Here is a 15,908-nt window from a genome sequence, read left to right as displayed (position 1 = left end):
TCCACTATGTGTCTGTTGTCTTGGTTTCTGTCTGTGTGCTCGCCCCTCCCCTCCTGTGTGTCCATGATCAGTGTGATTGTTCCCACCTGCCTCTCGTCACCTGTCGTGTATAAAAGTCCTGTCTGCCCCTCACTCCCTGTCGGATCATTGGTTGCTGTCCTGTTGGTTGCTGTCGTTCGGTGTTGTCGTACTGTCGTGACGCCGTCATGTCCTGCTGTCTTCTTGTTTCACGTCCCGGTCAGTCAGTCAAGTTATTGTTTGTTAAGTCATGTCAGTTTGCCTTTTGAGTTGCTTCAATAAACCCTGGTCCAAGCTGCACTTGGTCGTCCTGCTCCATGCCCCACCCGACCGTGACAAAATGATCCGACCATCACAGCGACCAGCGCTTGGACCCCCTGTTAGGGTTTTCCAGGTTATCTTTATCGTAGGATTATGTTGGAATGTAACCTGTAATAATTACCCTCGCCTGTCCTGTCTTAACAAAAGTAGTAGAACAAAGTGCTAAGATCTTTTGAACTGATTGACTAGCTGCAGAGGAAGCAATCAAAGTTGTTTTGTTCACACAACATCGTGAAGGACCCCCTGCTGTGCTTTGATCAGCCAGGGGCTTCGGCCATTTGTCTACTCTGACCCCCACTCTCACCCCCACTCTGTTTCTCTCAATAAAAATGGTCCTGCAAGAGGCCTGAGTCAGACTTCATTCGATAATCGCTGTTCAGACAGCGACGAATGGACTCTCCACCTGCAGGTGTCTAAAAGAACTTGCTTGTCTCCTGTTTGGTTCTTGCAAAATAAGTTGGAGTGAGCAAATCTCTAACATTTTGGTGCCGAAACCCGGGATCCTCATACCCACCATCTGACCGGCGAAAGAGGACGTGCTGCATTGTCGACAAGCCAGCGTCCATTAGGAGGACCTGGAAAAGAAAGTCCTGGGAAGAGAATTCTTCGCTGGGCCAGCATCTTAGGTCTGCCTTCGTCTGACAGAGGTGGATTGACGGGATCCGGCGGTGCAACGAACCAGGGGACAAGTAAGTTAAAGCGCTAAAGATACGGCTTTGGTTTGTCCGAGCTATGAGATTCGGCTTTGGTTTGTCCGAGCTATGAGATTCGGCTTTGGTTTGTCCGAGCTATGAGATTCGGCTTTGGTTTGTCCGAGCTATGAGATTCGGCTTTGGTTTGTCCGAGCTATGAGATTCGGCTTTGGTTTATCCGAGCCATGAGATACGGCTTTGGTTTGTCCGAGCTATGAGATACGGCTTTGGTTTGTCCGAGCCATGAGGCCTAAAAAAAAAAAGCGCTGGAGTTAGTGTGATTGAGTGTGTGACTGGTAGGATAAATTGACTAAAAAGCAGTTCTAGCGTTGATCCACGGCAATAATACAGGCTAGTAATTTGTTGAAAGGTCAATTTAAACCTGCATTGAGGATCCTCAAAGAAATAAGTAATAATAGTAATAATAATAATAATAATATTTTTGAGACAGAGATTGTAAAACCTAAAACTACTAGAATTAAGATGGGAAATAAAAACGGTAAATCTCTACCTCTTGACGGAGATGAGAAGTACATGGCGAGTAGATTTCTTAATTGTATGCAATATATGCTGAAGTGGAAGAAAAAGTATGGAGTAGAAGGGAAGTTGAGAGTTGAAGTGTGGAAGATAGTAGTTGATGTTTTAGAAGAGAGTGTGGATAGAAAGAAAAATGGACTGAAAAAGAAAAGAAAAGAGAGTGAATTGGATTGTGCTAAAATGTGGTTGAAAGCTTCACAAGAAAGAAGAGAACAAATCCAAAAGATAGAAAGTTGAAAAGTGATGAGGCCGCCATTCAATTGAGATTTGAAAAAGAATTCAGGGTGCATAGTGGCATCCCATTCAATGATACAGCTGAGAGTGCTTATCAACAACAGCTTAAAAATGCGCTCCTCACTAATTTCCGCCCTGAAATAGGCAACTGGGTGAGGAAACATTTGGTGGAAGTGGATGTTGCAAGTGTGACAACAACTATGCAATGGGCCAGACATGCTGAAAAAGTGATCAAAAAAGGCAAAAGTTCTGATGTATTTCATCTAGATGATGATAATGATCTAAATGAAGATACAACGATCTTCTTCCAAAGTTCCCAAAGGGGCAGAGGGAGAGTTAGATACCAACAAGGTCGCAAGCCACCATTCAGATCAAAACCCCTATCAGATTTAGACAACTGTTGGAACTGTGGGAGACGAGGACACTATGCAAGAGTGTGTCGTTTTGCAAAACAATATCAATCAAAGGGTGGAGGAAGGAGCAGAGGAAAAGCCTCATTTTTAGCATGACAAGCTTCCTCCTCTTTGACCGCTTATGCTCATACAGAGAAAGAAAGAATAGATTCCCATATGACAGCAAAACATGTCATTGTCAGATTATTAGAATTTTTTTTTTAGATTATTAGAAGTCCTGTCCATCCAAGAAGTATGACAATGCTGTTTGTATGCCCAAATTACAAATGACTCGAGCTCAAATTGTGTTACACTGAAGTTAAAATATGCAAATCAAGTGGTAAAGGAATGCAACTTGCTTCTAGAAGATAAATAAATAAAATTAGAATGTGCTGTCCTCGTGTGCATGGGAGGGACCAGCTCATGATCGACCACAGGAAATGGCCAGCCTGTGACGAATCATTGGTGCTGGGAACTACTACCTTTTGCATGCAAGAGCTGTGCATGCGTGTGCGTATATGTTAAAATGATGAACATAGGCTAAAGTTTTTGTATAAAAAAAAATTTGCTAGACTGTGGTCTATCCAATTAGCACCACAGAACAGAAATGATTTTGAAAGATAAAAATGAGAGGAAAAAGAGAGAAATCTGTTTGCAAGCAGAAACTAATCCACACTAGTGCATGTTAAGTGTCGAGCCCACATGAGAAATTCGAAGAAAAAAAACGACAGAACATGCTTTCAGGAATTGGAAGAAGCTAAATTGTGAATTTAAGATTTTGCAATGCTACATTTAATAGGAATAATTGATTGGTTGTGTTATAATATATAAAATTCTAAATGCAAGCTAAATCTGAGAGATTGAGTTCTTCAAATTTAAAAACAAGAAAAAAATCAGATTAATTTGACAATTGTTTGTTTTAGTTAAGTTTTTTTGAATTGGTGGATTATTCTACCAGGAAACCTGAGTTGAAAATGATATATGAATGTTGTGTGGTGAGCTTGGATGAATTGGGACCAATGTGATAGAAAGACTCCTTTTTGGAGACTGCGTGTGAGATGCAAATGAACATTGATGAATGATAGCCTGAATGAAAAGAAATTACAGGTTGAATGGTTGAAGTTGTTGGCGACTACTATAGAAAATTAGTAGAGCGACTTTGATGAAAGAGTGATTTTGAGCAGGTTGAATGTTAGAAAGAAACACATAGCTTTTGGATTGATAATTAACTAGAGAAAAAAAACTGGAGAACCAGTAACACATGTAGAAGATGTGTGAACTGAGAAATTGAGAAGCGTTTTGGAAAGAAAGTCAAATTAAATGATGATGGAATCGTATGTAGTAAAGAACGCATGCTCCCAAAAAGTTTGTCAAGGTGTGAGGCATGGGCGTTGCCAAGCCTCAAAAGGGGGGGAGTAAGTAGGACAGATAGTGGAAGATAGTAATAATACAACACTTTATGACAATGAATTTTCGAATACATTTGGTGTTATATTGTGGTAACTTTTTTGCTCTGGTGTAGATGGGTTAGCAACACGAGAGATTTGGAGGTTCAAAAGAAAGACAGTTAAAAGAAAACATTTTTTGGACAATTGCAGGCTAACAGGAACATGAGAACGATAAGAACTACGAGGTGGGATCCAATTTCATTGGGGAGATTGAGAATTCACAGCACCATACTCTAAATCACATTTTTGAGCAAGCATGACAATAACATGTGAGAGGTCAAGACATACAGATCAGGGCTTGATGTGGAAAGCAGACCTCGATGAGTTGATTTTCAATAATGATACTGAAGACAACATACTGTCCGATTAAATTGGAACTATAGATAAAATGTAGCTCAAAAATAGGATGAGTTGCAGGATTTACGATATAAAAACAAGACCGTTGTTATTAGGAGAATTTGAAGTTTGGTAGATAAATGTTACCAGCAAATTGATGGAAGCAGCTACATTTGGAGATAGTCTTACAAGTTTGACGTCCCAGCCTGTCATTCTCAGTGTCAGGGCCCCTGAAACCCAATCCGAGTCTTCGCCTGCAGCCGTGAACAACTACAAAATGGTGCCTGGCTCTGAAGCACCTTTGACCTTTGGCGAAGGACAAGAAAAGACTGCTGTTGTGCTTGGAGGAGGACAAGTACACTCCGGAGGAAATACAACATCCTCGGGGACGAGAAAAGACAGTGAAAAGCGGAGGAACTCACAATGATGAAAATTGACTAATTTGAACAATGGACTCATTCAAGAGTGATGGATGGGGTCGCTCTGAAGCAACAACAAAAGAACACCAACTTGATAGGGTGAAGTGCGGCAAAAAGATATGGACTTGGAGTGTCCGACAACCAAATCGCACTCCTTGCTACGGCGTTCCCAAATTTGGTGAAGCTTGGGTCAAAGTGGAAGGGAGGTTCATTGTGCACTGAGTTTGACAGAACTGAGGAGATTTGATAAATGAATAAATAAAAATTTGAAAAATACATAGGGCTACAGATTATAATCAGAGATTGAACGGATTTAGATAAAACAAATAGGCTAAAACGGTAGGAAACAAGAGCAAGATCTTTTATTTTGGCTCATCAAGCTTAAGACGTAGAGGTCGAGTTATATAAATTTTAGAACAGGACATTTGGCAGTCAGGAGGAAGCTAGGTTGCTCAATGTACCTACTCAATACAATAGTAAGTTTTTTGCACCACAGTGGAGGTTGGATGGTCAGAAAGTTAGGTACGTTCAATTTTTGACATTCACACAATCATGCATAGGAGCCACACGGCGACAGTTAACAAGACAATGACTGCAATAGGGGCCACCTACGACTGCACCGACATGAAAAAGTAGAAGCGAGAGAGCAGAGTATGGGATTATATGCTAAAACGTCTGCTATACAGTTACCGATAGGAGATTCTATCAAAAGAAGCTACATGAGAGATGGATTACAATCTCTTTGTCTGTGTGTTCTGTTTGCGAGTAATCTCTGTAAAATTGTGACAGTCTTGTTGTCGTTCGTCTGAACTTTGTATGCCGTTTTGTGTATGTGTGCGTGCAGATGTGTGTGTGTGTGTGTGTGTGTGTGTGTGTGTGTGTGTGTGTGTGTGTGTGTGTGTGTGTGTGTGTGTGTGTGTGTGTGTGTGTGTGTGTGTGTGTGTGTGTGTGTGTGTGCGTGTGTGTGCGTGTGTGCGCGTGCGCGTGCGCGTGCGCGCGTGCGTGTGCGCGCGTGCGTGTGCGCGTGTGTGTTCACACCCTGTGTGGGTGCGAGCGTGTGAGGAGAAAGAAGGCATGGGTAAGACAATCTCTTTTAAACCAGGAGGCAATAAATGGGAACGGCCCTGTCATAAATAGTTTTTGGTTAAAGGGAATCATTAGGAAGTGTTCAAACTCTTCCCGCAAACATTCCTATTTGCCAGTTAAATGGGCACTACAATTGACTACGAGAGTTGCAAACAACAGATGAAGAGCAGTCCTTGGCAGATTATATGATCAGGACGCTCAAACTGTGTCAAAGACAAATTTACTGCCGCTTGATCTTTCCTCCTCACAGGTCGACAACCCCATCAATCCAGGAGACTGGGTCTACATCGAGGTCATCAAAAGAAGGAACTGGGCCAGCCACGACGGGAGGGACCATTCCAAGTCTTGCTGACTACACATGTTGCATCCAAGGTTGCAGGACCCACAAATGCATTAACGACGACTGCTCTCCAGGAGGAAACTGGATGGGAGCTTTGGACATCACCGCTGTGTGCCAGGATGAGAGAGCCGTTTTCAAGGTGTAAGGGCTCTACTACCAACATGGCTGCACCATCGGACGGGACCTACTTCATCCAGAAGTTCAGAGGCACTGCCTCACCTGCATCCTATGAGTGCACGTGCCTGTTCAGTACGGATCATGGTTTTGTGGTCACGAGAGTTGTCCCATGCTGCCTGCCAACTGGACACGAGTGTGTGCGCCAGTGTGTGTGACAGACCTCACCTACAGACTAGAACATCAGCAGCTGACGAAAACGCGAGCACATATACAACTTCTTAGACGTGACGGATGTGATAATGATAATGAGACGTGGATTGCGTAGATGCTGTTCTGTTGAGCATGTATTGCGGAAACTTGTTGATTTGACCATCGAAAATGCTTCACAAGTGATGGATACAATGATGTACTGTTTCTGTGTTTTTCTTTTTATTTTTTATTGATAGTGTTGGATTTTGTCCACAATTTAGGGAGCGCGTTATCTGCGCCTCACGGCAAAAGCCTTTGCCAATCACCTGTTCTCCAATTTACTCACTGCGTGCTCGTTTGATTTCTTCAGATTTAGGAAAATGCAAAGACACTGAAGCAGAAATTAGACTTAGACAGATTGGTTGAGTTCAATCACAATTCTTGTTCAAAAAGCTCTGTTTTCAGGAAAGTACAATACAGCGCTGGGCCCTTCAAGAGCGGAAAGTCTCCATTCAGAAAAGGCAAAGTCCAAGGTTGTTAGATCAGTTTTATATTCAGTAGCACATTGTGGGCTGGGATTGATGGGCGATGAGTCTTCGGGGTGGGGCAAGTTCGAAGGAGAGTCTGCTTCCATGGGAGTGGTGCTGGTTATGGGCGATTCGGTGTGTTGGTGGGGGGCTGTTGGTGTGTGTGTGTGTGTGTGTGTGTGTGGAGGGGGCTGTTGTCTTCCATCCCGTCTCTCGGCCTTGGCGATCATCTTTGGCCGAGTTCTCGGGTGGCTCCTTCTGGCACCCACTGGTTTTATCTCCACGTGACCTTCCTGTGAACATTCTTCTCCAATCTTGGACATACACTGTCGTACCGCATTCAACCGTATCTTTTCTTTGTTAGACAAACTATTTCCCTCTGTGCAGAGCGTTCAGTAGTAATTAAAAACTGGCGTCTAGCATTAGTCAAAACATAAGATACAATCAAGTACTGAACGGTCAAGACGACTCTGGCCGTGTCCATGATTCAGAGAAAAAACATCAGGCATGCATTCCACAGTTCCTTAAGGGTCATTAAGCTATTTAGGCAATATATCAAAAGTCATTTGTTATTTCAAAGTCCTCAGAAATATATATATCAGATCATAAAGTTATAAAAACCTTTCTCATCACCACTTATCAAAAATGTCTAGTTATGTCTTCTTTATTGATTTGGTGTGTACGTATAATTATATGCTTCAAATGTTTCTTTTATTTATTTAATATGTGAATATACTTGTCTGCTTATGTACTTTATTCAATGAGGTTTGGGCATATCTGTTTTTGTAGCGAGGCAGGACTTTTTGTATTTCGACCTCATTCCTTCAATAGCATTCTGGTCGCCTGTGGCAACGGGGCCGTGTAAGAATTTTCCTGCTAATAACATCTGGCCAGCAGGTTTTTCGCTTACACAATAAGTTTGAGGTAATGCCTCATCTTCACTGGAAAGTGTTGCTATCATTGTTTGTTGTTTTTATTTTTACCATTCTACTTTCTTCATTATACGTATATATGTTTTTTTTCTTGTCTTTGTTGTTTGGGGTGACATAATCATATGATAAAACAGGAGGGAGATGTTAGGGTTTTCCAGGTTATCTTTATCGTAGGATTATGTTGGAATGTAACCTGTAATAATTACCCTCGCCTGTCCTGTCTTAACAAAAGTAGTAGAACAAAGTGCTAAGATCTTTTGAACTGATTGACTAGCTGCAGAGGAAGCAATCAAAGTTGTTTTGTTCACACAACATCGTGAAGGACCCCCTGCTGTGCTTTGATCAGCCAGGGGCTTCGGCCATTTGTCTACTCTGACCCCCACTCTCACCCCCACTCTGTTTCTCTCAATAAAAATGGTCCTGCAAGAGGCCTGAGTCAGACTTCATTCGATAATCGCTGTTCAGACAGCGACGAATGGACTCTCCACCTGCAGGTGTCTAAAAGAACTTGCTTGTCTCCTGTTTGGTTCTTGCAAAATAAGTTGGAGTGAGCAAATCTCTAACACCCCCCCCCTCCTCCATCAGATCCTGCTGCGATGCCCAATCCACGACCGCTAATCCGTGTATGTTCCAGCGCCATGGGCTTCGCGGCATCGTTGGGACTCTGCTGCCGGAACGCCGGACCCGTGGCCACCATCGGACTTTGTTCCGGCGACGCTGGACCCGCGGCCGCCATCGGAGTGCTTCTGGCGCCAGCGGCTTTGCGGCCGCGATCGGACTCTGGTGCCGCGACGCCGGACTCACGGCCGCCGTTGGAGTGCCTCCCGGCGTCATGAGACTCACGGCCACCATCGGGCGCGAACGTCAGCAGACATCCAAGCCAGCTGCGTCGGACCCGCGATCGTCCCTGGCTCTACTCCCACTGCTGCGGCGCTTGATGGCTCTTGCCGCCGCGCACAGCCCCGCCTTCCGAATGCCGCCGATCACGGTACGGACTTTGTGAGTGGCCGCCGATCGCGATACAGACTTCCGGAGTCGCCGCCAATTGCCGTACGGACTTCCTGAGTTGCTGCCGATCGCGGCACAGACTTCCAAAGTCGCCGCCCGAGTGCGGTTCGGTTCCCCGAGTCGCTGCCCGAGTGCGGTTCTGTTCCCCAAGTGGGGAACGCGTGAGGTGTCCGAAAAGAGCACCAGGAGAGCGGATAGACACTTTTTAAGCTCCGCGGTGGAGATCACGGAGCGTTATTAGACTTCCAGCGGCCCGCTAGCCAAACCAAAAGTGGCTTTGCTGAACGTGGAGCGCGATCTGGCACCTCGCACGGGGTGCATCTCCCCACCGCGCAGAGTTCCAGGGGCTCGGGGAGACTTTTCAGCGATGCCGCTGCAGCTGTAGCGGGGAATTACCTCCCTCAGGCGGACACGCGAAGTCAATACACCGTCAATCGCACTTAGCGCGTATCAACCTATTCTCCGGTCCGACGGCACTTTGTGTGTTTTCCACGTGCTCCTGGGACTACCGAGAAGCCGCGCACACGCACGAGGCGGCCCAAAAAAGAACAAGGAGAGCGGATGGACACTTTTTAGCGGTCCGACGGCCCTTTGTGCCTTTTCCACGAGCTCCTGGGTCTACCGGGAGGCCAGTCACACGCCCGAGGCGGCCGCAAAAAGCACCAGGAGAGCGGATAGACAATTTTCGGCGGTCTGATGGCACTTTGTGCCTTTTCCACGCGCTCCTGGGACTACCGGAGGGCCGTGCACACGCGGGAGGCGGCCGAAAAAAGCACCAGAAGAGCGGATGGACACTTTTTAGCGGTCCGACGGTACTTTGTGTCTTTTCCACGCGCTCCTGGGACTACCGGGAGGCCGCTCACACGCGCGAGGCGGCCGCAAAAAGCACCAGGAAAGCGGATGGACACTTTTTAGCGGTCCGAAGGCACATTGGGCCTTTTCCACGCCCACCTGGGACTACCGGGAGGCTGCGCACACGCGGGAGGTGGCCGAAAAAAGCACCAGGAGAGCGGATAGACATTTTTTAAGGTCTGCGGCGGAGATCACATAGCGTTAATAGACTTCCAGGGGGCCGCTAGCCCACCAAAAGCGGCTTTGCTGACCGTGGAGCGCCATCTGGTACCTCGCACGGGACACATCTCCCCCCCGCGAAGAGTTCCAGGGGCTCGGGGAGACTTTTCAGCACTGCCGCTGCAGCTGTAGCGGGGGAATAACCTCTCTCTGGCGGACACGCCTTGTCAATACACCGTCAGTCGCACTTACCGCATATCCGCCTCTTCTCCGGTCCGACGGCACTTTGTGCCTTTTCCACGCGCTCCTGGGACAATCGCGGGGCCGTGCACACGCGGGAGGTGGCCGAAAAAAGCACCAGTAGAGCGGATGGACACTTTATAGCGGTCCGGCGGCACTTTGTGTGTTTTCCACGCGATCCTGGGACTACCGAGAGGACGCGCACACGCGCGAGGCGGCCAAAAAAAGAACCAGGAGAGGGGATGGACACTTTTTAGCGGTCCGACGGCACTTTGTGCCTTTTCCACGCGCTCCTGGGACTACCGGGGGGCTGTGCACAGGCGGGAGGCGGCCTAAAAAAGCACCAGGAGAGCGGATGGACACTTTTTAGCGGGCCGACGGCACATTGTGTCTTTTCCACGCGCTCCTGGGACTACCGGGAGGCCGCTCGCACGCCCGAGGCGGCCGCAAAAAGCACCAGGAGAGCGGATGTACACTTTTTAGCGGTCCAATGTCACTTTGTGCCTGTTCCACGCGCTCCTGGGACTACTGGGGGGGGGCGTGCACACGCGGGAAGTGGCCGGAAATAGCACCAGAAGAGTGGATGGACACTTTTTAGCGGTCCGACGGCACTTTGTGCCTTTTCCACCAGCTCCTGGGACTACCGTGAGGCACCTGCGTGAAGTTGGCCCCCCCAACCTCGCAAAATTTAAGGAAAATAGTCCGATTCGTTTGTGCTTCGTTTGTGCCGGTTTGTGCAGCAAAAATCATCGTTTGTGCTGCTATGTTTTTTTAGTTATGAACGATTATTTTATAGGTCATCCAGAGTTCACCCAGCCCCCCCCCTTTCCCCCCAAATGAACCCAAAATGGTACCGTCCGTTTGTGCTTCGTTTGTGCTGGTTTGTGCAGCAAAAAGTTTCGTTTGTGCTGCTTCCGTTTCGGAGATATTAGGCATTTAATTTCTAGCGATGACGTCACCGTGAACTTGGCCCCCCCTTTTTCTCCAAATGGACCCAAAATGGTACCGTTCGTTTGTGCTTTGTTTGTGCTGGTTTGTGCAGCAAAACGTTTAGTTTGTTCCGCTTCCGTTTCGGAGATATTAGGCATTTAATTTCTAGCGATGACGTCACCGTGAACTTGGCCCCCCCTTTTTCTCCAAATGGACCCAAAATGGTACCGTTCGTTTGTGCTTCGTTTGTGCTTGTTTGTGCAGCAAAAAGTTTCGTTTCTGCTGCTTCCGTTTCGGAGATATTAGGCATTTAATTTCTAGCGATGACGTCACAGTGAACTTGGCCCCCCCTTTTTCTCCAAATGGACCCAAATTGGTACCGTTCGTTTGTGCTTCGTTTGTGCTGGTTTGTGCAGCAAAAACTTTCGTTTGTGCTGCCTCCGTTTCGTAGATATTACACATTTATTTAATAGCGATGACATCACGTAGCTCCGCCCCCGTATTTACTTCCAAATGGACCCAAAATAAAATAGTGCCGTTCGTTTGGGCTTCGTTTGTGCTGGTTTGTGCTGCAAAAAGTTTATTTTGTGCTGCTTCCGTTTCGGATATATTAGGCATTTAATTTCTAGCGATGACGTAACCGTATTTCGTCGCGAATTTCAAGCTCCTGGACTGGAATGCTCCTGATGTAGGACGAATACAAGGTAAATATGTTCTTCGTCTTTTTTTCTTCTTTTTATCTTGCAGAAAACTTTCACTGCGGGAAACGGCTTTTATTGTGCTTATTGATTAATTCCCTTGTTATCATTACGCCTATATGATCATTATTTTCAATTAAATCTGACGTGTAAAAGGTTCACTGCAACCTAAATACCTGGTGAGTCTATGTTTGTTCCAAAACATTGATTAATGCAACAATTAATACATGTATGTGAAGTTGATGACAGCCAGAAAAAGAAACTTGAAAACGTGAAAAAATAACTTTCTTTGTCAAAGGGAACATCATCAACATTTTTTACAACAATTCAAACAATGTATTACTGCAATGTGTAGAACACAGCATGCGGGAAGATTTTAGTGTTTACTGATGCTGCTTTCACTCCACTTCCCAGGTCATTATAGATCTCCCAGGCATATGCAGTCCTCCTGCAGTATGCCACATAATGGCCAAGAGAATCCTGGGTCAGTCCTGGTTCAAAGCCAATGACAGCTCTTAAAGTAAATGTCTTCTCTTTTAGCTCCAGACTGGAGGGAAATTCAAGCAAGGCAACTTCCTTGCAACTGCTACCAAGGTCAGTGCCAATCCACACAAACTCTCCCAGATTGTAGCTGTGAGTGACATTACCTGAACACAGAGCCTTGCCTGTACTGTCGTCCTGTGTTTCGAATGAAGACGGACACTGGGAAGGGTTTTCTATTGGCCTGAGGCAGAGAGAGTCAGGAAGACTGAGTCCCTCTTCAGCAGCAGTCTGAAGAGAAGCCATGCCACAGGTCTGCAGGACAGCAATGTTTACACAAACAAATGAAACTTGCCTCGTTACTTGTTGGCTTAAACTGCAGTACTGTGAGGAGCATTGTTTTATCAAATGCACACTTGGGATATTCCTCATTGCGCTCTCAATTACAATGGAGATGTGGCATTGTGCATCAATTTGGAGAGCACCAGAGGTCAGGAGGACAGGTTTGAATATTTGCCCCAGCAGTTCTGCCCTCTGTGAGTATACCTGTTGGTTCACACCCTGTGTTGTGATGGTTTTCACCAGGTGGAGGAATTGGTTCCCATGTTCATAGTTCAGAACAGTCTTTTCCAATGAAAAACGTTCACAGAAAGAACAGCATAAGCATTGCAAGACAGAATCAAATGCACAGGTATTGAGCACAAACACTTTTGATGTGCGAAGTTTAACAGGCTGTTGATGATTCCCGTTTTTCAACAATGGTACCTTGACTTTTTTCCAGCCCACTCGTGTATCAATATGCAGCCATTCAGGACAAGGAGAAAGATATGACGTGATCTTTCTTTTCTTCGGTGGGACCGCTAAACCTCTCCAGTTTTCAACTGCACTGTCAGTAGATGCATCTGGCTCCGCTTCTTCAGGATGAGATTTTTTTTCCCTTTTGTTTACTACTTCAGTTTGAGAAGTACTGCAGACGTTGTCAGGCTCTTTGACAGTCGTGGCATCACACTCATCCTTTTCACTTTTTTGTTTTGCAAAGCAAATCCGCATGTTTCCTTCAATGAAGGAAAGATGACGAGCAACAAACCGGTCCACACGCATGGGTAGGCTTTCATGCTTGAAAAGGCCTTTTTTTATGTTTTTGAACTCTGCTTCAACAGCTGCGGAACTTGCAGTGATGCTGGTGCTTTTGAAGAGAGGGACCATTATTGCTGTCCAGAGTGGCAAGTAACTTCCAAGTCCTGTTATTTGGGGAATAATCTCAGGGAGGAAGTGGATGTTGTCTCTATCCCCATCAGCCATGGCAAGTGACCTGCTCTCCTCACATATTTCTGTCACCCACTGTCGGACATTAGTCTGGATGTGTTGGTTTAATGCATCACCTGGTTCTTGTCCCTCATCTTCCTCATCTGAAATGGGGACAAATTCCTCCGCGATTTGCGCTCTCAAGTATTTCTTGCACTTTTCTGATGGAATAGGGGCTCCAGAACTGTCATTACCCTCTGTTAGAGATTTGCTCACTCCAACTTATTTTGCAAGAACCACAAGGGAGACAAGCAAGTTCTTTTAGACACCTGCAGGTGGAGAGTCCATTCGTCGCTGTCTGAACAGCGATGATCGAATGAAGTCTGAAAAGTCTCCTTCCTGCAAGGGCATATTTATTAGGAGGAACAGAGTGGGGGTGAGAGTGGGGGTCAGAGTAGACAAATGGCCGAAGCCCCTGGCTGATCAAAGCACAGCAGGGGGTCCTTCACGATGTTGTGTGAACAAAACAACTTTGATTGCTTCCTCTGCAGCTAGTCAATCAGTTCAAAAGATCTTAGCACTTTGTTCTACTACTTATGTTAAGACAGGACAGGCGAGGGTAATTATTACAGGTTACATTCCAACATAATCATAGGATCAAACTAACCTGAAAACCCTAACACCCTCTGTCTCACTCAGTGCCACAATGGTGATAGCACGGAGAAGTTCTTTTGCATGTTGCAAACATTGTGACTTAAGAAGCTGTGCAATTGACCTGACAAAGAAATCCTTAACACGAGGTCTTTTGTTTTTCAGGCAGTCCCATCGGGAGATCATCTTAATACAGTGTGCTACATCTACCCTGACAAAACATCGAGGTAGATGTCCAGGCTGATTCCCATGTGAAATGTTAAAGCACTCATTGATATAGCTCTTCAAATCAGGATGAGGGGTAAAAGCTTTGACTAGAGCTCCAAGAATCGCCAGCGAAAAGTCACTTACTGCTTCTTTAGGAACAGATGCACCTGCATGGATCCATTCCTTCAGCCACTGTGTGATAGCATTAATATCATGCTTCTCTGACAACATCTGCACGACTGGTATACTGGAGCTGGTATGCCCTGTCATAACACCCTGATACAGGAAGATATGGCCCGACATGCCATTCGGCCTCATCAGTTTTTTAACTATTGAGCCCATTGCATCAACACATAATATTGGGTGAGATTTCTTTAAGCTCTTGTACATATGCATTTGTGTTTGACTCCAATAGTGACAGAAAAACTTGTCAAGTCCAATGTCTGATGCTGTCACTGTGAGGTGCACTGTATTTCAACATCTGCAATGATAAAATTGGATTTTTGTCACCTAATGGCAAATAATTTTTCTCTTGCTTTGCCTTGCGCAGGGTGGCCAAATTTGGCAGGTGGCTTGGCTCAGGGACTCCAAAGGTCATCAGTTTATTTGCCTGTGATGCTCGCCATACATGTGGTTCCATCCTGCCCTCACAAAGTTCCTTGGCTACCTGGACACGCAACTGTCCAGATAGAAACCGTTTTGAGCTACCAGTGTGTAGAGAGTCATCACTGTTCTTAATGAAACCCTGTTGCGATATGTCTTACCGGCCTGCAGAGGTCACTTTGCATGGTAATTAGTTGGATAATACATGTGTAAGAATTGAAGAGTTATGATGTCAAGTGAAAATTTGTTAGAATAAAATACATGACACGGGGTTAATGAAGATGTATAATTATAATCATGCAAACAAATTTGTTTTGCGGCACAATCAATTGGTACCATTTTGGGTTCATTTGGAGGTTACGTCAGCGCTAGAAATTAAATGCCTAATATATCCGAAACGGAAGCAGCACAAACAAAACTTTTTGCAGCACAAACCAGCACAGACGAAGCCCAAACGAACGACACTATTTTATTTTGGGTCCATTTGGAAGTAAATACGGGGGCGGAGCTACGTGATGTCATCGCTATTAAATAAATGTGTAATATCTACGAAACGGAGGCAGCACAAACGAAAGGTACCAATTTGGGTCCATTTGGAGAAAAAGGGGGGGCCAAGTTCACCGTGACGTCATCGCTAGAAATTAAATGTCTAAGATCTCCGAAACGGAAGCAGCACAAACGAAACTTTTTGCTGCACAAACAAGCACAAACGAAGCACAAACGAACGGTACCATTTTGGGTCCATTTGGAGAAAAAGGGGGGGCCAAGTTCACGGTGATGTCATCGCTAGAAATTAAATGCCTAATATCTCCGAAACGGAAGCAGCACAAACGAAACTTTTTAGTGCACAAACCAGCACAAACGAAGCACAAACGAACAGTACCATTTTGGGTTCATTTGGAGAAAAAGGGGCGGCCAAGTTCACGGTGACGTCATCGCTAGAAATGAAATGCCCAATATCTCCGAAACGGAAGCAGCACGAACAAAATTATTTGCTGCACAAACCGGCACAAACGAAGCACAAACGAACGGTACCAATTTGGGTCCATTTGGAGGAAAAGGGGGGGGCTCGATGACGTCATCGCTAAAAAATAAATGTGTAATATCTCCGAAACGAAAGCAGCACAAACGAACATTTTTGCTGCACAAATCAGCACAAACGAAGCACAAACGGACGGTACCATTTTGGGTCCATTTGGGGGGAAAGGGGGGGCTGGGTGAACTCTGGATGACCTATAAAATAATCG

General features: G+C 45.6%; 2 long non-coding RNA genes across 3 annotated transcripts; both read left to right on the top strand.

The window, feature by feature from the left end:
• Positions 1-10,922: 10,922 nt before the first annotated feature.
• Positions 10,923-13,470, top strand: LOC125983744 (uncharacterized). 2 transcript variants are annotated; one of them, XR_007486789.2, is made up of 4 exons: positions 10,923-11,481; positions 11,890-12,069; positions 12,133-12,646; positions 12,737-13,470. It is a non-coding gene; the product is annotated as an uncharacterized lncRNA (long non-coding RNA). The 2 variants fall into 2 exon arrangements; XR_007486790.2 differs by having other exon boundaries at positions 10,924-11,481; positions 12,171-12,646.
• A 620-nt stretch (positions 13,471-14,090) lies between these two features.
• LOC137841068 (uncharacterized) lies at positions 14,091-14,937 on the top strand. The gene is made up of 2 exons (XR_011088416.1): positions 14,091-14,421; positions 14,609-14,937. It is a non-coding gene; the product is annotated as an uncharacterized lncRNA (long non-coding RNA).
• The last annotated feature ends 971 nt before the right edge of the window (positions 14,938-15,908 follow it).

This window comes from Syngnathus scovelli, chromosome 16, assembly GCF_024217435.2.
Source record: "Syngnathus scovelli strain Florida chromosome 16, RoL_Ssco_1.2, whole genome shotgun sequence".
In the NCBI taxonomy this organism is placed as follows: domain Eukaryota; kingdom Metazoa; phylum Chordata; class Actinopteri; order Syngnathiformes; family Syngnathidae; genus Syngnathus; species Syngnathus scovelli.
The sequence above is the reverse complement of the archived record's forward strand: the minus strand, read 5'-3'. Positions and strand labels throughout refer to the sequence as shown.